The 21,967-nt window shown below is 48.3% G+C and overlaps 1 protein-coding gene across 2 annotated transcripts in view; it reads left to right on the forward strand.

Moving 5' to 3' along the window:
• The first annotated feature begins 5,354 nt into the window (after positions 1–5,354).
• PPARD (peroxisome proliferator activated receptor delta) overlaps positions 5,355–21,967 on the forward strand; it is a 77,003-nt gene continuing 60,390 nt past the window's right edge. Inside the window, exons 1-2 of one of the 2 annotated variants that reach the window (XM_027127040.1) lie at positions 5,355–5,487; positions 9,107–9,191. The gene's annotated coding sequence lies outside the window, so the exon portion shown is untranslated. Of the gene's footprint in view, positions 5,488–5,621; positions 6,399–9,106; positions 9,192–21,967 lie in introns of those variants that run through there. The other variant, XM_027127041.1, reaches the window with a different exon arrangement.

Here is a 21,967-nt window from a genome sequence, read left to right on the forward strand (position 1 = left end):
TTCATGAATGAATAAATTCTAATATGAATGACTGGGTGTCACCCAGCTTAAAAGTGATGAAGTAGTTGAGATTCCCACTCAATACCATTCCTTTATCCTTTATTCAAATTCTAATATGAATGACTGGGTGTCACCCAGCTTAAAAGTGATGAAGTAGTTGAGATTCCCACTCAATACCATTCCTTTATTCAACAAATTTTTTTTTTTTTTTGGCTGCACAGTATGTGGATCCTATTTCCCTGACCAGAGGTTAAACCTGTGCCCAAAGTGGAAGCAGGGAGTCTTAACAACTGGACCACCAGGGAAGTCCTATTTAACAAATTATTTTTTAAGCTTTTATTATAAGCCAGGTATGGGGCTAGGTGCTGGCTATATGGCACAGAACAAAATGAACAGAATCCCTGCCCTCCTGGAGCTTATATGTTATCTGGTATCAAAATTCATGTTTTTGCAAGTACACCAAACTCTATAGCAATGAACTTCACTACAGTCTATTTAAAGTGTCATGAAGCTGCCAGGATAACATGATGCATATTTCAGGGATGGAAAGTAAGGTTCAAATTCTAAGTGTGGCAGGAATTCAGAAAAAACCAAGTGTTAGGTGTGAGGTGGGATTTGATAGGCCCTTAAAGACTTTTTTTTTTTTTGGCCATACGGCTTGCAGGATCCTAGTTCCCCAACCAGGGATTGAACTCGGGGCCCTGGCAGGGATAGCACTGAGTCCAAACCACTGGACCGACAGGGAATTCCCTTATTAAAAAGGAAGGAGAGTAGAGAACATGGGAACAATGCAAGTATTGATAGAAAGAAGCATAGCACATTTATGGGCACAAGAAGTCTGGATTCTGGATATTGAATGGGAAGATCAAGCGTTCTCTAATTGGAGTGGGGTATCTCTAAGGTATGAGGAGTTTTAAGAAAATCAATTCACAGATCCTCAACTTCCAAGTGTTCTCTTTACCAAAGCTGCTTTCTTCCTTCACAGTTCCACCTCCTCTACTTGCAGTGGCAAGCAAGGTTCACCACTCACCCATCCAGTATCTTTTAGGAGTGGACAATCCAGAGGGGTCAAATTCCTGAAACACTAAACATAGCAACGATTCGAAATGCTAGTGTAGGACTGTGGGTGCTGAGAAAGTGAATGGCTCAAAAGTCAGACAAAAAATTCCTTTCGTTTTCAAGTCAGCAGGTTTCCAAATCTTTGCTTTCAAAACTTGGAAGGAGGGGCTTCGCTGGTGGCTCAGTGGTTAAGAATCTGTCTGCCAATGCAGGGTCACAGGTGCGAGCCCTGGTCCGGGAAGATCCCACATGCCGCGGAGCAACTAAGCCCGTGCACCACAACTACTCAGCCTGTGCTCTAGAGCCCGTGAGCGCCCACGTGCCTAGAGCCCATGCTCCGTGACAAGAGAAGGCACCGCAATGAGAAGCCCACACACCGCAAGGAAGAGTAGCCCCCGCTCACCGTAACTAGAGAAAGTCCGCGCGCAGCAACGAAGACCCAACGCAGCCAAAAATAAATAAAAATTTTTAAAAAAATGAAGTATAATTAATTTACAATGTTGTATTACTTTCAGGTGTACAGCAAGTGATTCAGTTATATATATTCTTTTTCAGATTATTTTCCATTATAGGTTATTACAAGATATTGAATATAGTTCCCTGTGCTATACAGTAGGTTTATGTATTTGTTCATGTATTTTTTAAATACATTTATTTATTTATTTTTATTTATTTATCTTTGGCTGCACTGGGTCTTCGTTGCTGTCCGTGGGGTTTCTCTAGCTGCGGCGAGCAAGGGCTAGTGTTTGTTGCGGTGCGTGGGCTTCTCATTGCGGTGTCTTCTCTTGTTGCGGAGCACAGGCTCTAGGCATGTGGGCTTCAGTAGTTGCAGCACGCAGGCTCAGTAGTTGTGGTGCTCGGGCTTAGCTGCTCCGCGGCACGTGGGATCTTCCCGGACCAGGGCTCACACCCATGTCCCCTGCATTGGCAGGTGGATTCTTAACCACTGCGCCACCAGGGAAGCCCTGTTCATGTATTTTTAAGATGGATGATGGTGAACATCAAATCTCTATGGGTTGTGAGTCTTAGTCAATACATTTAAAAGGGTAATATAGTAGTTTTATATTAAAATATTAATGTTTATAAAATAGTAGAAATTACATCCATACTCTGCAACTACTAAGTTTTAAACTAATATGAAATATATTAGATGTCACCTTAAAAATGTACAAGGAGCTGCATTAATTCTTATATATTCTTTTAGGGGTAGCGGGGCAAAAATTTTGAGGACTACTAACTATGAGGTAGAATGAGGCCTGATTAGAGACATTCTTGGAAGCCAGGTAGTGTTTAAACTTGAGGTGGCAAGCCAATTCCTAAGTCTTGGTTTCCTCATCTGTAAATGGGGTCCATTCCAGGCTTTTTAACATTCTATGATGGGACACAGGAGGTATTGCTGGTTGCAGTGTGACAGTGAAAGGAAGCTCACCCTGAATCCACATCAGGACTGGCATGAGAAGCTGTCGGTCTGGTGGGACATTATCGGGTGCAGAAGAAGATATTTTGCCATCTTTTTTTTTTTTTTTTTTTGCGGTACGCGGGCCTCTCACTGCTGTGGCCTCTCTTGTTGCGGAGCACAGGCTCCGGACGTGCAGGCTCAGTGGCCATGGCTCATGGGCCCAGCCGCTCCACGGCATGTGGGATCTTCCCGGATCGGGACACAAACCCGCATCCCCTGCATCGGCAGGTGGACTCTCAACCACTACACCACCAGGGAAGCCCTGCAGTCTTTTAATTCCAGGGTTATAAAAGAACTCCTTTGTCCTTACAAACATCCTGGACAAAGGAGAGTGTATCCAGTCTCTGATACCTTCATAGATCCCTATAAGCTCTGGGGGCCATGTGGAAAATACAGCCACTGTGGCCCCAGGTCACCCGTGAGGGTTGGGGAGGTTGGGCAACTGGCTGGAATGCAAGTGGTTTGTTGCAAACTGTTGCCAGGATATGCAAGGCGCCTCTTCCTCAAGACCAGTGTCTATCCAGGCCAAAGAGGTGCCAGCTGAAAGTTGCCTCTCTGGCCCCTGCTGTAGGTGAGAGGGTGAGGAAGAGGAACGCTGAGGAGGCCGTTCTCAGGAGGCTAAGGAGGCCTCCACCTGCTGGCTGGAGCTTGAAATGGCTGTGGAGGAGACCGGATCTAATTCAAAGCTGGTCTAGCCTTATTCTACACTGTAAGTTATTGTTCAGTTACATTGTAATTGGGCATCCGAGCAGGTTTTGGTAGCTGAGCTCTCTGGCTGGTCTGAAAAGGGTTGCAGAGGCTTGGCAGGGACCAACTTTTCCCACTGTGAGCTGTGCCTGTGGGCAAATCTAGTCAAAATGAAGATTTGGGGAAGCTGTGTTAGTCTGTTTTAGATTCAAGTAATAGAAACTAACTGATTTAAGTTTAAAATATATGTATAGGGCTTCCCTGGTGGCGCAGTGGTTGGGAGTCCGGCTGCCGATGCAGGGGACACGGGTTCGTGCCCGGCCCGGGAAGATCCCACATGCCGCGGAGCGGCTAGGCCCGTGAGCCATGGCCGCTGAGCCTGCGCGTCCAGAGCCTGTGCTCCGCAATGGGAGAGGCCACAGAAGTGAGAGGCCCGCGTACCGCAAAAATAAAAATAAAATAAAATATATGTACATATTTTTATATATCCATTTAATATGAAAATGAAATGAACTGAAAAATGTAGTATTTTAACAGTGCTCCCAGAATTTCTTTTAGGGAAGGAGCTGTCTTTATTAGGGGAAATGAGACTTTTAAGGAGGAGAAAGTGAAATCTCTAGGGCATGAGTGTTGGCAGGAACTCTAGCAATGAAGAGATGTGCCTGGAAAGCGGGAAGGATTTGTTTTCTCTCTGGAGAGAATGGGATAGAGGAGAGAATGGTGGGGCAGGGAGGAGAGGTAGTAATTTGGGAAAAGACCAGGCTCTAAGGAGTGAACAGCCAGTCAGAAAACCTCAACGCCGCCAGTGCAGAAAGGACTTTAAAAAAATGTCAGCTGTGTGAGTTTAAACTGTTTGCAATGCATCACGTGACCCTTCCCCAGGGCCCAGAGCATCATAACATCTATACCCATGAATGTTTTGTGTGGGAAGAAGTGTGGGCAGTCCTCAGGAAGGGCTGAGTTTCATCTCTACATTTCTGAACTGTGTGACTGCGACAGCCTGGCAGAAGCTGGAGCCTGGAGGCAGAGAGATTTAGGAGAATATAAATCCCTGAGAAATTTGCAGAAATCTTAGGGATGGCTTTGACTTCCACAATCCATTTTTTCTTCCATCTCAAAGGCAAGGAGGTTGACATCTGAATTACAAAAGTACTGCGCCGGGAATTCCCTGTCAGTCCAGTGGTTAGGACTCTGCCACTGCAGGGGTTATGGTCCCTGGTAGGGGAATTAAGATCCCCACATGCTGCAGCAAAAAAAAAAAAGTACTGCACATTCATTTCAAAAAGTAGAAAAAAAAGAAGCAGAAAGAAAAAAAAAAGCACTCGTAGTTCTACTATCCAGATATCTAGGAGTGTAGGAGAGGGGGAGAGGTAATCTTTATTTTAAAGATGATGGAAAGGAGGAAGTTACCCATTGATCATACACCAATACCCATTGATCAAGTTTTGTTCATTGCCAGATGGCAAACCCATCTTCTTCTCCCATACTGCCCTCCAGCTGCTGGGTACCTTTTTATGGTATATCTGAAGGTTGGAATAACACGTCTCCTCCAGGTCCTAAAGACCTGGGTTAAGAAGCGAGAACAGAATTTTCTACAACAGTAAGGAGGGTGCTCCCCATTTAGGTGGGCAAGTGTATTAGATAAATAGGAAGATAGGTAAGAAATCCAGAACCATAAATTTCTAGTTGCAGAAGCCTCTTGAGGGAGCAAGGCCCTTTTGTGAAAATTACAGGGAGCACAGTCTTTTCCAGTGGAATTTGGATATCCAGGTTCTAACCTCAGCATTGCTTCTCACTGCAAGTCACGCACCTTTTCTGGGACAGTGTCTTCACTGGAAGTTTGAGGAGACTGTACGAGATGATCTCTAAGTTCCCTTCCAGCTTTAAATTCTCTTTTGTGATACTTGCCAGACTTGCTTTACTGGCCCTGGAGCTTCCTCCCCAGCTCCTCCTTGAGCTGCTGCGCCCTCGTCCCGCACCAGAGGACGCTGCAGGCGGGCCCGGGTCAGCGTGCTGGTGGGCGGAGTGGCAGAATCAGGGGCGACTCTAGGAGGCGCGGTGATTGGCCGCGACCGGGGCGGAAGGGGGCGTGGAGAGGGGAGGGGAGGAGCTGCGCGGTGACGTCACTCTTGTGGGGCGGGGCCAGGCGGCGCAGCGTGTGACGCCGCGGCCGCCGCGGCCGCCGCGGATCTGGGCATTAATGGGAAAAGTTTTGGCAGGAGCCGAAGGATCCTACGGAGCCTGCGGGACGGCGGCGGTGGCGCGGAGGGCAGCCAGAACAGGTCAGTCCGGGTCCGGGGAAGCGGGTAGGCAAGCAGCGGAGGGAAGCAGCGGGCCCGGGCTGAGGCGGGCAACGCGGCTGGGGCGGAAGGCCCGGCGGGGAGTGGAGTGGGGAGAGTCGCAGGGGTCGGCTGACGGAGCGGCTGCCGCTTCCTGTCGCTCTGGCCCGGGCGGGTCGCGGTCGTCCGTTGCTCTCCTGGCACCCCGCCCCGCTTCTCCTGCTCCCCCAGCCTTTGGACGCCTATCAATATTTGAGCCCGAACCACAGGCCTCCCCCCAACCCCCAGACTCTGTGCCCCCTTTTGGGCCTCGTGTCTCCGTCTCCTCCCACTTCTGTGTTCTGAGAGCCCCATCCCAGGCTCTAGGTCCTCTCCCACTACCCACCCTTGTCTCTGATCTCTTCTTTCATATCTTCTCTGGTGTCCTCAAATTCATTGCCCTCTCTACCCAGGGTCTCCTTGGAGATCTTCTCTGTCCCCCTCGTTATCCTTGTCTCCTGTCTTCGTCCTCCCAACCTTGACCTGTGTCTTCTCTCTCTTTTCCCATCCCTGTTCTCTCCTTCCCGCGTTGCCTGGCCCCTCTCAGTATCACCCCCCCCCCCACCATCTTCCTCGCGGTGTTACCGGGCTTTTTCAGCCCGTGCCTGCAATCCCTGTCTACCTAAGCCCCTCCTACCCAGGTTCCCCCCAGAAGCCCTGTTTTTGCCCCACTCTCTGATTTCTTTCCAATCAGCCATGCCCTCTGCATTCCTGTCATCCACCTCCCCTTCCTTCCCAGTTCCTTGCCTCTGCTTCTGGGAGAAGCATTAGCTGCAGACACTACTTTGCTTTCCCATGACCCGCAGTTGAGATACCTGTGGAGTGGGCGTGTGGGTGTTCAGCCCCTGATTGAAGTAAGGCGCTGAATGTCTGAGGTAAATAGCAGGTAATGTTTGTGTGGGAGAATTTACTGGGGTGTTGCATCAGGGATAATGTCCAATTTGTAGACCATTCTTCCAATCTCAGCTTTCGTACTTCCCCTTTATGGGTCTGTTGACTTCCAGGAACCTTTGAGGAGAGACCAGCCGCTGAATTGGGTGTATGCCAGGGATAGCTGGAGGCCTCATCCAACTCTTTTCCCCTTCCAGGAAACAGGGCTTTGTGGCTTTACACTCTGGATATACTGTACATCTTTAAACCATGATACCTCAGCCTATCTCTGCCCTGATTCCCACCCTCTACCCTATGCCCTATCTCAGAGAGCTAAGAGAAGTCTCCAGAATCTATGCCCCAGAGAATGCCTGTGGTCCTCAACCTTTTCCTCTGTACTGGCTCCAGAACATTTTTTTTCCTGTTTGAGTTTTTAAATAGATTGCCAGCCTGATAGCCCTGGGGCTGGCAGGTAGCTGTCCCTTTTAGTTATTGGTGACTCGAACCACCTGCTGATTTTTCCCTCACGCATCTCTGAATGTGTCTGGGGCTTCTGATGTTGATAACTGAGCAGGTTCTCTTGAAGGTTCTTCTCCCTCTGTTTTCCTTGGGAGCTTCATTTCCTGTGGCTCTAAGAGAGAGAGGCTGACACTGAAGTCCTGTTCCCTTTGCCCAGGCATAGCCAGTCAGTATCTGCCTGGACAGGTTGTGGGGCTGCATTAGGAAGATGGTGTCAGGAACTTGAGTTGCTTCCAGTCACAGAGATCATCCTCTTTGTGGCTAGAGAACCCACCACCTTCACGGTGCTTCTGGATCTTTAACCTTCTTGCCAGACTGAAAGTTCTTTACAGATGCGTTCAATTTGAGCTCCTTTATTTGGCGTTGGTCCCCTAGAGAGATCTTCAGGAAATAACATATCCTATATTTCTGCCCAATCTGATTTTGGAGGATTCTGAAAGCGTGACCCACTCTCAGTTCAGAAATGAAGGCCTGTTGTTTCACCGGGCTCCAGGTTTCTAGGTCTCCTCTTTTGAGGATCGTGCTCTCTGTCTTTGAGCCAGAATTGGACAGAATTGGCAGCCTTCAGGAACTGTGGTGGAGAGCCAACTGAAACAACCAGACCAGACTTTACAGTTTTGGAACCCTCTTGTGCACAGACCCTTTTCTGTGAAAGGAGTAGGGTCGTGGATGGCTGAGCCAGTGCCCTCTCCACTAACCCTTTGAGTCCTCTCCCAAGCAGCACTTGGGCGGTGGGGGGAATAGGGCAGACTGGACCAAAAGGGGTTCCTTGTTCCAATGGAAAACATCCCTTTGGGGCTTTAATGGGTCATTCTGATGAAGTTGGGGTTGTGTATTTGGTGGTGATTTAGTCCAGCCTGTGGCTCCCCAGGACTTTACCTGACTCTTTGGAGCCGTTTGCTACTCCTCTGTCTGCTTACCCATTGATAGCGCTCTCTACTGAGGCAGCAGGTGAGAAGGGCTTGAGAGGATGTCAGGCCCAGGCCTTGGAGAGCAGCTTGTTCACCAGAAGCTCTGGCCAGATAGCTTCTTGCAGTTTGTCCACCGCGTCATCTTCCATGTGGGTAGTCATGATCATCAATTACCAAGTGCCCATTCGGTGACGTTGGCAGAGCTTGGGTCAGCCTGCCTCTCTTTTTCAAAGGGGTGGGCAGACAGGCCCCTGACATTATCCTACAGATGGTGTAGCCCATTAAGTCCTTAGTTTAACGAACCGCTCGTTTGTTTGGCTGCCTTTCTCCTTGCTTTCCTCCTCCTTTGGTGTGTGCCTCCACCCACTCAGGAAGAATTGCCCTCACTCAGCCTTCCAGCCTCACCTGTGGTCCCTCAGACCCCATCCCCCAGGGCCTGGTGAGAGGACAGCCATTGTCGGGCACTGGCCTGGGAAGCTGGTAGGCCTCATCCTTGGATAGAATGCAGATGTCCTGGCTGTTGTGCAAGCTGTCCTCAGGGCCCATGGCTCCTGGCATGTCCTGGGATGGCGCAGCTTCTCTCCGGAGGGGCTGGCCCTGTCGCTTCTAAAGGCTTCAGCTGTAGTCTGTCACCAAATACAGAGGCCCACCTCTTAGGGTGTTACCTGCGGACTGGGAAGCTAAACTACAGGCCCTCCTCTGTGCCTTTGGATCCAGAGCGAGGAGCCACTTGCAGCTGAGTTCTGTGGTGTCAGGAGAGCTAGGCACTTGCTTGAGCCTGGCAGGGAGGAAATGGCCCCTTGTATCAGGTTTCAGATATGTGGGTCTTCTTCCTTGGCATATGGTTCTTGGCCTTCACAGCTCAGAGGCTGGTGATTAGGGTGTGACTCCAGTGCCGTCTCTACTGGGCTTTGGTCAAAGAATCAAGCATGACTCAGGGCGTCTGCATTTAGGAGCTGCCACCTGTGGGGGGGTGTTGGGCTCCGGCTTCTTCTTCACCTTGCCAGCTCTTCCTGCCCCATGCTGATAGAATCAGCAAAGCCGGTGTCTGCTTACTTGGAAGTAAGCAGACTACTTCCAGGGTTGGGAAATATTTGCTGACTCAGGCTCAGAATCACAACATCTGGGGCGGTGGGGGGAGCGGGGGTGAGGGACAGAGGAGGAGCCAGCTTGCCTTAGGAGCACTCTCTGAGCCCTGATGTTTAATTATAATGTATCAGAGCTGCTTTTCTGACCCCTGGTGCCTCTCAGCTAAAGATGTTGGCTTTCTTTCTATCCCGCAGCGTTGCATGGTGTTTTGGGGTATGCACGTGGTACTCACGCAGTGGCTTCTGTTCACCGACAGATGAGGACAGATGCACCAAAGAGGTAATCCCATTTTCCTTACCCAGGGGCCTCTGACAACTGACGGACACATCTCAGATGAAATGGTTTCACTAGCACTGAGTCCCAGATCCCAGGAGCCTGTCACTGCATCTGGTACTTGCACATAGTGGGAACTTATTAAATAATTATTGATTCTATGGCTTATGTGGTTTTTTTTGAGGAGCATTAAGATTTTCACCTTTACACCCACTGAAACATAGACTCCACAAGGGCGGGGACTTATTTTGTGTCCTGTTGTGTCTAGGACAGTGTCTGGCACAGAGGAGATGCTAAGTATTTGTTGAATGAATAAACGTACAGGGGCTTCCCTGGTGGCGCAGTGGTTGAGAGTCCGCCTGCCGATGCAGGGGACACAGGTTCGTGCCCCGGTCCGGGAAGATCCCACATGCCGCGGAGTGGCTGGGCCTGTGAGCCATGGCCGCTGAGCCTGCGCGTCCGGAGCCTGTGCTCCGCAGCAGGAGAGGCCACAGCAGTGAGAGGCCCGCGTACCGCAAAATAAAAAAAAATAAAAAATAAAGAAAGAAATGTACAAACTTTCTTCTCTGCCCATATTATTTGGGTGCCAGGCCACAAAGATAGTGTCCATCTTTTTCTTTCATTTAAATAACAAATGTTTTGGGGTGCCTGCTATGTGCCAGGTACGTTACTAGGCACTTGGAAAATGATGACAGTGAAAAACCAGATTCTGTCCCTGTCTCATGGGTCTGTAGTTTGCTGGCATGTATGAGAGAGTGCTGGGCATGATACACGGAATTGTTTCTTCCATCTCTGCTGGGATATCGGGTCCTCACGAGAGTCAGAACAATGCTCTGTGCTTTGCATTGCTGTTTCCCTGTTTGCTCTCAGGATGCCTGGCAGGTTTTGTAAACTCTCGGAAGGGGAGCTCCAGGGAATTTGATGTTCGTTGTCCCAACTATCTGGGAAGCCAGGCCATGGTGGGGTCCCTGCTGGGGGCCAGGGGAAACGTGGGGCTCCTCTCTGATTTGTTTTAGTCTCTGAAGCTCAGTGGTTCTACTAGCTGTTTATGGGCTTCACTTCCCTTTCTCTGCCTTTAACACCCCGTGAGTTTTCCTGTTGCCAAACAGGGTGCTGAGCCCATGTGTCTGTCAGTCTGCAGGGGTCGGGTTGTTTGTGGATCTTGCAGGAAGGCCTGAGGCGGGGGCCCCTCCTGTTCTGAAACCCATACCAAGTTCTTTCCTCTGAAGGAAATGTGAAGGCGGAAGAAGGAGGGTTTGGGAGGCTTCTGAGGTTCCCTGAGAGGAGACGAGAGAGAAGTTCTCCCTGAGTAGGGAGAGCTGCTGCCTGGACTCGATTCGCTTTGTCGTTTGTTTGAGCAGCAGCTAGCTACAGTGGCACCTATTGTCCATGTCCAGGGTCGGTTGTCCTGTCCATCCCTTAGCTTTGAGCTCCCAGCCCCAGCTAGAAGTTTTCTTTCTTAGTTTCCACTGGCAAAGATGAGGCTGTAGCTTTATCAGATTTTTTCAGTGTTAATCTCAAAAAACTGGTGTTGTCATCTTAGTCTTTCCCATCTGAGGCACTTTTGTGGGCCAGGTGCTGTGACAGATGGTTTCAGACGTAGTCCTTGGCTGTCCCCATGGCCCAAGTGAGTGAAACCTAGTTGGTGAGAGAAGATATATGCACAGAAATATTTTTTAGACATTAGAGACTCAGTGGGTACTAAAAGCATGGTGCTGTACAAGGATACTCATTTATAGGAGCAAGTCATCCCTGAGGATTGGCTTTGTTCCTGAAGAAACTGGGTGTCAGATTGGCCACCTTGAAAGAAAGCCTGTTTATTTTGAAGTCAACTTTATGCTCTTAAAAACTGTTAAGGGGGCTTCCCTGGAGGCACAGTGGTTAAGCATCCGCCTGCCAATGCAGGGGACACGGGTTCAAGCCCTGGTCCGGGAAGATGCCACATGCCACGGAGCAGCAAAGCGGGTGTGCCACAACTACTGAGCCTGTGCTCTAGAGCCCGAGAGCCACAACTACTGAGCCCGCACGCCTAAAGCCCATGTTCTGCAACAAGAGAAGCCACTGCAATGAGAAGCCCGCTCACCGCAACAAAGAGTAACCCCCACTCACCGCAAGTAGAGAAAGCCCGCACGCAGCAACGAAGACCCAACGCAGCCAAAAATAAAAAAATTTGTTTAAAAAAACTATTAAACAAAAAAATTGTTAAGGACCTCAAGAACTTTTGTTTACTGTATTAGAAATTAAAACTGAGGCAGTTTTAAAAATTACAAATTTATGAATTCATTTGATATAATAATAAATCCATTACATTTATCATAAATGACATTTTTAATGAAAAATAGCTATTTTCCAAAACAAAAATGTTGAGAGGAGTGACATTGTTTTACATTTTTGCTAATGTCTGGTTTAATAGAAGAGAACTGGATTCTCATAACTGTTTCTGTGTTCAGTCTCTCTTTTTTTTTTTTTTGCGGTACATGGGCCTCTCACTGTCGTGGCCTCTCCCATTGCGGAGCACAGGCTCCGGACGTGCAGGCTCAGCGGCCATGGCTCACGGGCCCAGCCGCTCCGCGGCATGTGGGATCTTCCCAGACTGGGGCACGAACCCGTGTCCCCTGCATCGGCAGGCGGACTCTCAACCACTGCGCCACCAGGGAAACCCTGTGTTCAGTCTCTTTAAGTACATTGTTTTAGCTGAAGGATATGAAGAAAATCTGGCTGCACACAGATATGTAATTGAGAAGGAGAGGGATATTTTAGTAGCTTTTGCAGATAATTGTGGATATTTTTCTTTGTTACTATACCAAAACTGGATGAGTGGTAGTTTCTTAAAGGTTAGTTGGAATGTGGAGTCTGAAATCTTATCAACAAACTTTTCATACTTTGTGACATTATAATCCATTGGCCCATCTGGCACTTTGAATGGATCTTTTACTTTGAATTGGTCATTGGGAAATAATTGGTTTACTGAGTTATATAGATCTAAATGTTGACATGCTTCATTTTACAATGTCAGTAAATCATACTAAGACCACTGCTCTCATCAGAAAAGCCTTCAAGTACTGGGAAGCTGTGAAGCTCACAACGGTGGATACAAGTTTTCCATAATTTGAATTTTCTCTTGAAAGCTTGCTTTTTATTGTTTGTAACATACTGTCAGTTTCTTTTCTTGAAGTGACAGTCTCACTTCATTCATTTCCAAGAGAAAGTTTGTCAAATACCCAATCTAAATAATCATAATTAATTTGTCTATTATTCTTTTCTTTCAAGTAAAAAAGGTGTTTCATGAAAAAAATGGCTAGTTTAGCTTGCAACTCAAACAATTGCACAATTGCTTTTTCTTGAAACAATCATGGAACTCCTGTTTGTTTTGTTACATAGGATATTTAAAAGACATGTACTCCGGGGACTTCCTTGGTGGTCCAGTGGTTAAGACTCTGGGCTTCCACTGCAGGGGGCACAGGTTTAATCCCTGGTTGGAAAACTAAGATCCCACATGCTGTGTGGCGTGGCCTGCAAAAAATAAATAAATAAAATAAAAATAAAAGACATGTATTCAAGGGTCATGATTTAATAAAGTTAGTTTTTATTGGCTCATCTAGGACATCCTTTTTTTTTTTTTTTTTTCTTCTGTACGCGGGCCTCTCACTGCTGTGGCCTCTCCTGTTGCGGAGCACAGGCTCCAGACACACAGGCTCAGCGGCCATGGCTCACGGGCCCAGCCGCTCCGGGGCATGTGGGATCTTCCCAGACCAGGGCACGAACCCATGTCCCCTGCATCAGCAGGCGGACTCTCAACCACTGCGCCACCAGGGAAGCCCCTAGGACATTCTTAAGTGGAATTGGCACTTTATTATTTTTAATGATTCTGTGGGTTGACTGGGCTCAGCTGGGCAGTTCTCACTTGGGGTCTTTCATGTTGCTGTAGTCAAGTAGAGGCCAGGGCAGGAGTCATCTGAAGGCTCAGCTGGGCTGGTTGTCCACACTGGCTCCCTCACATGGCTGGCACTGATGCTGGCTGTTGACTAGGGTACCCTACATGTGGCCTCTCCATGTGCCTTGTGCCTCTCACAGCATGGCAGCTGTTCTGAGCAGAAATATCCCAAGAGTGAGTGTATTGAGAGATCCAGGCATAAATAGCAAGGTTTCTTATGGCCTAATCTTGGAAGTCACACAATGTCACTTTGTGTTTTCTTGGTCATAGGACCGGCTCAGATTCAGGAGAGGGCTACATAAGGGTATGAACAACAAGAGGCATGGTTCACTGGGAGGGAGAGAGGCCTCCTTGGAGACCAGCTACTACTTCTTTTTAGCATCCCTTACGTGAGGTAACCTGGCCTGTATATGAATACTTGCAGGAGAAAAGTGTTTTCTCACAATTTCCATTCCTGGAAACCACTGTTAGGAAATTCCTAGTAGGTTGATAGAAGCCATTTAATGCCAGGTGATGGAATTTATACTCTGTGTTCCTTGGGCAGTGGGTAGCCGTTGATGGTTTTAGAGCAAGGAGTGATTATGTTAATAGTGCAAAAAGGTGGATTAAATGGAGAAAGAATGAAGGTAGAGAGGTTAGGTAGGAGATTACTGCAGTAGTCTAAGTATGAGGAAATTCTTCCTCGTATATAATCTGAGTTCCTCTGGTTGCTGTTAAAATTAATTGATTTTGAACTGTCAGCCATACTGATTAAGTACCCAGAGCATGGGTGGAGTAACACACACACGCACGCACACACGCGTTATTTAGGGATGCTGATACACCAGAGGGCTCACAAAAATAAAAGGGCTCACAAAAATTAAAAGGCAACTAAATTTAGGTTTTATTGTCAAGACACATTAAAAAGTCAATCATAATTTATCAAATAAAAAGTAGGAAAAATAAAGCTGCTTGTAACAGCACTGGCAGTGTTTCAAAAACACTTCAGTTTCAGTATCATAGACCATGAGGAAGTGAGGAGAAGAGTGAGAAGAAAGAGGGGGACAAATGAAAGGATGGTGGGGAGAGGGATAAAGAGGAGGAAAGAAGGGGATCGAGGGGGAAAACAGCAAAAAGAGTGATGGAGGATGAGGCTGGAGGAGCCGCTTGAGACCCAACAAAGCCTCTGCTCTCCGCGGGTCTCCAGCCTTAGCGTGGGGCTGGCTGCTTCTGCGGTTCCCGGGGCCCTGGCTGCCAGGTTTTAGCACCTCGTCCTCCTGCCTTGTCTCTGTGACTCTTCTCTGTCTGAAAAGATGCCTGGGGAAGCGCAGGAGCTGCGTTGGTGTTGGGCAGACCTGGGTGTGACTCTTAGCGCTCAGTGAGTGGGGTCATGACTGAGAGATCTAGGCACCTCGGTAAGTGCTGGTTTCATGGAGCCGAGGCTCTGGGGGTGCTGAGCTCAGGAGGAAGTGCCTTCCTGCACTGGTTCCCTCCCTGGTTGACACCGGGCCATGGCACTGGAAGCCCAGCCTAAGCACGGGAGTCTTCATCTGCTGCTCGACAGTTCCTGGGGTTCCAGGCAGTGCGTTGCCCTTCTTTTTCTTTCAAGCCCCATCTGCAAAGCCTGACTTCTCCCGGGCCTTGGCGTCATCTCTGCAGCTCTCCCGAGACCATTACTGAATTATCCACAGCTCATAGCCACTCAGCTTCGAAAGAGTTCTCCCATGGGGAGGGTCCTGAAGGGAGAGGCTCCCAGGTGTTATGGGGAAACGACCTCATGTTTAAGTTCATTTCTATATTATTATATTGATAGGTACCTAAAAACAGATTTTCATTTCTTTCATTTGTGATCTGCTGTAACTCTTTGATCCTCGTCACTGCTTTTGGCACTTCCCTCATCCAAGAATTGTGACCTCAGCGGCGTGGAGTTTCTTGGTCACCGCTCTAATGGAAGTACAAGCCAGCTTTGCTCTCCCGGTGGCAGCAGGAGCCAGGCAGGCTGCCCTGCAGACACAGTCGTCTGCAGGCCCACTCGCCTGATAAACAGGCTGTCCTTGAACTTGCCAGAACCCAGAGATCACTGATCATTCCTTTTTCCAAACAAGCACGCAGCCCAGATGGGTTCTCAGAACCCTCCACCCCAGGCAGGTCTCATGGGAAAAAGCTTACCTGCCATCCCTGAACCCGAGCTTGTTCGTCTGACCCACACCATTTCTTTGCAGCTTCCCCTCCTTAAAAGCCTTCAGGACAGTCCAGAGATCCTGCTGGGTTCCCCTTGACCCTCAGCATGTGCATCCTGGGATGAATTTCTGAGTGGTCCATTGGGGACATCAGGTTGGAGAAGAGAAAACTACCCTTCTCTTCTAAGGAGGCCCTCCAAGGACCAAAATGCTCAGTTGCATGAAAATAACTCCCCACTCCCTAGTTACAGCTAAAGAAAGACTCTGGCCCAGGACCTTGCCGAGACTCCCGATCTGACTCTTCTTTCCAATGGACCAGAGGTCTGAACTGTGTTTCTCCCAAACTCTTGGTGCCTGTCTTTCGTGGTGGTGGACTGAGTAGTGGCCCCCAAAGATATCCAGGCCATAATCCCTGGACCCTGTGGATGCTGCCTTGTATGGCAAAATGGACTTTGCAGATGCAACTAAGTTAAGGAACTTGAGGTGGGGAGATTATCCTGGATTATCCTAGTGGGCCCTAAGTGCAATCACAATTGTCCTTTGAAGAGGGAGGCAAAGGGAGATCTGATACAGAAGAAGGCAGAGTGGCTACTGCAGCAAGGTCTGCTGGCTCTGAAGATGGGGGAAGAGGCCAAGGAATGCAAGGAATGCAGCTCTGTACGCTGGAAAAGGCAAGGATACAAGTGCTCCCCTAGAACCTCTGGAGGAAGTGCGGCCCTGCCAATACCTTGATTTTGGTCCAGTGAAACTAATTTTGGATTTTTGACCTTCAGAATTCTAAGAGGATAAGTGTTTTGCTTTAAGCCACTAAGTTTGTGGTAATTTGTTACAGTGGCAACAGGAAACTACTACAGGGGTCATCCGTCTCCAAGCACAGGGGGTGACTTGGCTGATCCTTGTTCTTATTTTAAGGCAGTCTTAGAGCATCCTTTTCATGGCAGTTGGAGATTCTAGGTCCAGACTTTCTGCAAACTAATATTTAAGACAATATGCTCTCTGGGGGAACCTTTTCGGGAGTTCTTGGGAGCAAAAGAGAAGGCCTCAGATAGCATCTGCTCCTTGCTTTTGGAGCTCCCCCACACCTTCACTCAGATGGTAATAGTTTCTTTCAGATTGTTGAGGATCCAGGATTAGCTTAAATCTGACTCCATCTTTCTCTCCACTCTCCTTCCTTCCATTCATTCAGTGGGTATTTATTGGGTACCTCCTACATGCTAGGCTCTGTTCTAGGCACTAGGGATGTAGGAATGAACAAAGCAGATAAACAGATCTCCTGCTCTCATGGTAGTTGTGCTGGGGAAGGGGTAGGGAGCCAGAATTAAGTAAATAGCATGTCAGATGGTGAGAAATGCTGTATGGAAAAATAAAGTAGGAAAGAGGTCGTGGCAGTTTTATTTATTTATAAAAATTTTTATTTAGTTATTTACTTTTGGCCGTGTTGGGTCTTCATTGCTGCGCGCAGGCTTTCTCTAGTTGTGGTGAATGGGGGCTGCGCTTCGTTGCGGTGCGCGGATTTCTCATTGCGGTGGCTTCTCTTGTTGTGGCTCACAGGCTCTAGGCATGCAGGCTTCAGTAGTTGTGGCGCACAGGCTTAGTTGCTCCGCGGCTCGTGGCATCTTCCTGGACCCGGGCTTGAACCCGTGTCCCCTACATTAGCAGGCGGGTTCTTAACCACTGTGCCACCAGGGAAGTCCAGTGGCAGTTTTAAATAGAGGGCTTGAGGAAGGCCTAGCTGAGAAGGTTATATTTGAGCTGAAAGAGGAGAGTGAGCCACGTGTGGGAAGAATCTTAAGAGGCAGAGGGAAAGCAAGTGCAAAGGCCCTGAGGCAGGAACATGGCTGGTGGGTTGGAGGAAGAGTCAGGAAGTCAGGTGGCTGGAGCAGTGAGGGAGGAAGAGAATGGGAGATGAGGTCAGAAACACGATTGGGGGCCAGATCGCCATTGACCCTGAAATACTGTAAAATCTCTCTACATGGCCCATCCTTCCTTCTTCCCTCCCTCCCTTGCTTCCTTTCTTCCTTCCTTCCTTCCCCTCTCCCTCCTTCCCTCCCTCCTCTCACCACCTTTCTGCCTTTATGTTTGTGTTCATCAGTTCCTTTCTGTAGAATGTTTATCACATGGTACCTATGGGGTATCAGCAGATAAACATAGGCAGCTTAAAACATTAGAAGAGGGGAAAAAAAACACCCTCCTTTTTCTGATAATAAAAGCAGTTCCACTGTCAGTGCAGGTATGGAGCTGTGTGCCTAGAAAGACAGCTCTGGGGTGGTTTCTGGGGGTCCTCACTTCCCTCCCCCTCCTCCTCAGCCCCATGAGGATCTCAAGGCCTCAAGGCTGCCCCCGCCCCCCGCCCACCGTCTACCCAGTGTGGAGCCCACCGTTGGCCACCTAGAATGCTTTCTTAACAGCCCCCTCGTCTCCCTGCCCTTCCCTGCCCGGAGCAGCACGACAGCCTGGCTTCATCCCTACACTCAGCCAGGTGCCTGGGGGCTGCCCGAGAAAGGAGGAGCACGTGAACCGGTGCCCCTGCACGTTTATGGCCGTCACCTAGGCTCCCAGCATTCACAGGCCCCCCCACGTCCCTGAGCCACTGATTCTCTCGTTCCTGGGAGTGGCCATTCCAAACCTCAGGACTCTTCCTCTTCTAGGTCCTCACAGTGTGGCTAGGATTTCTAAGAAACAGATTCCAAAAGGTCAAGTAAGTCCAGCTTGAAAAGTCACTCTCCCTGGATAGTGACCCCATGACAGTTCAGGTGCTCTGGCAAGCTTCCAAAATGACACTTTGTCAGCTTCACTGTCATCTAGGGGCCAGGTACAGATTGTCTCCATGGACTAAATCCTCCATGCCTGTGTCTCCGATTTTATAGTTCGTCCTGGGTGACTCTGTCCAGAGCTTGTTTTAAATAATGGCACCAAATAGATTGTCATTGAAAACATGAAAAATCTTTGGTAATAAACAAAAGGACCAATAATAATTTCGATCTCCCAAGTGAAAATCACTAGGTAATTAAATCCCCAAACTGCAGACTGCATCCAATCAACACTGTATTAATCTAGCCCTGCTTATATTCTATTATAGTGTGATTCCTGTGACTTCTTTTTGGCCTCTTAACACCCCAGTGTATTTACAGCACCTACTTACAGTTTGCCTTTCATAATCCTTGCAGTGTGTCACCTTTTAGAAAAATATTTTGTCTGTTTTCTAGCCCATTCCCTGATCCAGGTAGCATGTCTGCACTCAGGCCCAGGCCTGCCTCTGTCCCCGGCAAGCCTAGGGTGGCCTCGTCCTCTGCACTACCAGGACCCTGTGTTTTGGACTCACTTTTCTATCTCCAGCCTGGCACCATGTAGATAACCACGGAGTACCTCTCACGAGCTGGTTCCAGCTCTCCCAGGGCTTCTGCCCATGTGCTGCTTCCTCTCTGCGGACTGAAGCCTGAACCTTGCCTTCCTTTCTGCTTCCTGCTTCCGTCTTGAGAAAGAACCAGTCCATCCATCCTATGTTCTCTATGAGTCAGAGACCTTGCTGAGTCACAGGGTAGCAGCCTGCCTTTCACGGTCACGTCCTCAGTCCTGAGGGGTGTTCATTAGCCACCATCAAAGTTCTCCCTAGAAACTGGCTCCTTGAGGGACAAGTACCTTACGCAGAGAGGCTCACCAAGCGCTTGTTGGATGGAAGGGTGGCTAGATGGCCAGCCTAAGTGACCCTCTTCCCACAGAGTGGCCCTGGCACTAGCCTACCCCAGAGCCGTCTGGGAAGTTGTTTCATGGGGAGCAGTCAGAAAGCTGATGTGTTCCCTCTAGGACCCCTTCCCCAGTTGTTGCCCCTCCCTTTGGTTGAGGCTCAGTGGAGACAACTGAGATTTTTGGCTTTGGCAGTTTTTCTCAATTGCCTCCTTCTCCGTGCTTCCTCCACTGGGGGTCTAGTAAGGCTCCCTTCTCACACTTCTCTCTGGCTTGGCACCTGCCATGGTATATTATGATGGAGTTACTGCCTGCATGCTAGCTTCCGACGTTGGACTGTGGCTTCTTCAGGAGCTGGGCTCACCTGTATCTAATCCCCTTTCCATTCCCCAGCAGAAGTCAGTAGACACCAGTAGCTGAGTAGAATATGGCTCTCATGTGTTGAATGCACTGTGCTAATCACTTTACATGCATCACTGTTTGATCCACACACCCTGAGAGGTAGGAATCATAGTACCCCTTCCACAGATGAGAATTCTAAGGCTCAGACTGGTTAGGAAAGTTGCCTGAAGCTGCACAGCTAATACGTGACAGAGCTAAGATTTGAACCCAGGTGAGTGAAGCTCGCTTCTTTGATCGCCATATAGCAGGGCCTCTCCACAAAGGGGTGGCTAGCCGAATCCAGTTCTTCCAGCTTCCAAAGTACCTGCCTGACTGGCCAGACTAACGTTGGCTTCAGAGAACACTCCCTGCTTTCAAGCACAGCGGAGTCTCTTGTTGGCCACTGGGCAGAAGCAAAGTGTTGGCAGGCTTTGGGACCCCCTGCAGAGCCTCATTCCAGGTCAGCGGGCAGAGGAGGCCCTGAGCATGACTGTGCTTAGTGGCTCCCTGGATCTGCTCCAAGGCAGTGAGCAAACCCCCTAGAACCGTAAGAAATAACCAGCCAACTGGTGGGCCAGGCATGTAGGGTGAGAGGGACTTGTAGAAGCAGAAAACAATCACTGCTCCAAGTGATTAATCAGCCCGCTTCCAGCCTGGTGAAGGGAGAGGAGAAAGAGAAGATGGCCGAGGTGTGCACATATGGAGAGAAGGGGGGAAGGGAAATTGCCTTTATTCAGATTCTCCCTTGGGCCAGGCGTTACCCCATGGAGGAGCTCACTTGCCCTCACACCAGCCTGCAAGATGTGGGTATTGAATGAGGAGGTATAGGATCAGAGTTGAACAGTTTGCTCAAGTCACACAACTGACAAATGATGGAGCTGGGGTTGAGCCCTTTGGAGCCCTTGTTCTTCTCAACTCAGTGACTGTGCTCTCCCTGCTCATGTCCCCTTAGCCTGGGCTTTCCAGGCATGTACGAATGGGTGCAAGTAGGCATCCTCAGGCTGTGAGCAGAGGCAGTAGGAGAGTCGGGGCTCTTGGCACCTGTCCTGTTCAGACAGGCCCTACCTAGACCAGCAGGACTTACTGGGCTGAAACCAGCAGTGGCATTACTTTTTTCTCCTTTCTTGTACCTTGTCATCCCTGCGTTATTTTTGGAGAGCTGTATTTATTTCTGCTCCCACTTCCTCACTGGAGGCAGGGGTTGGGGTACAGAGAAGGTATTGGGAATCAGAAGAGGTAAGCATAAGGGACATCTCAGTGGGGGCCTTGCCTGGGCTCTGGGGGTGGTTAGGGCCTCTCCTCCGCCCAGCTGTAGGCGCAGGGGCCCTGTGTCAGGATTGTGGAGACCTGGGAAACTCTCTTTTCTGGGATGTGGATCTGGCGCTTGAGCACAAGAATTTCCCTGTGTGTGGTTTTTAATTTATTTTAAAATGTTTTAATTATATAAATAATAGTTATTCATTATAGACAGTTGGAAAATACAGATAAGCCCTGAGAAGAAAATAAGTCATACGCCCAAGCACCTGAGGTCAATTAATCCACGACAAAGGAGGCAAGAATGTACAGTGGAGCAGAGACAATCTCTTCAACAAGCAGTGTTGGGAAAACCGGACAGCCACATGTAAAACAATGAGATTAGAACATTCACTCACACCATATACAAAAATAAACTCAAAATGGTTTAAGGACCTAAATGTAAGACCTGAAATCATAAAACTTATAGAAGAGAACATAGGCAGAATATACTTTGACATCAATCATACCAGTATGTTTTTGGAATAGTCTCCTAAGACCAAAAAAAATAATAATAAAAGCAAGAATAAACAAACAGGGCCTAATTAAACAGCAGAGGAAACCATCAACAAAATGAAAATATAACCTATGGAATGGGAGAAAATATTTGCAAATGATATGACTGACAAGGGTTAATACCCAGAATATATAAACAGCACATACACCTCAATATCAAAAAACAAACAACCCAATCAAAAAATGGGCAGAAGACCTGAATAGACATTTTTCTAAAGAAGACATACAGATGGCTAACAGGCACATGAGAAGATGCTCAGCATCGCTGATTATTAGAGAAATGCAAATCAAACTACAATGAGATGTCACCTCACGCCTGTCAGAATGGCTGTCATTAAAAAGTCTACAAATAACAAATGTTGGAGAGGAGGTGGAGAAAAGGGAATCTTCCTGCACTGTTGGTGGGAGTGTAAATTGGTGCAGCCACTGTGGAAAACAGTATGGAGGTTCTTCAAAAAACTAAAAATAGAACTACCACATGATCCAGCAATTCCACTCCTGAGAATATATCCAGAAAAGACAAAAGCACTAATTCAAAAAGATACATGCACCTCAATATTCATAGCAACATTGTTTACAATAGCCAAAACATGGAAGTGCCCATCAACAGAGACATAAGTGCCCATCAGCAGACAAATGGATTAAGAAGAATGGTATACATTTACAATGGAATATTACCCAGCCATAAAAAAGAATGAAATTCTTCCATTTGGAGCAATGCGGATGGACCTAGAGAATCTTATACTTCGTGAAATAAGTCAGACAGAGAAAGACAGATACTGTGGGACATAACTTATGTTTGGAATCTGAAAAAT

The sequence above is a fragment of the Aethalodelphis obliquidens genome, unplaced genomic scaffold, assembly GCF_003676395.1.
Source record: "Aethalodelphis obliquidens isolate GAN/ISIS:26980383/991018 unplaced genomic scaffold, ASM367639v1 scaffold31, whole genome shotgun sequence".
Classification (NCBI taxonomy): Eukaryota; Metazoa; Chordata; class Mammalia; order Artiodactyla; family Delphinidae; genus Aethalodelphis; species Aethalodelphis obliquidens.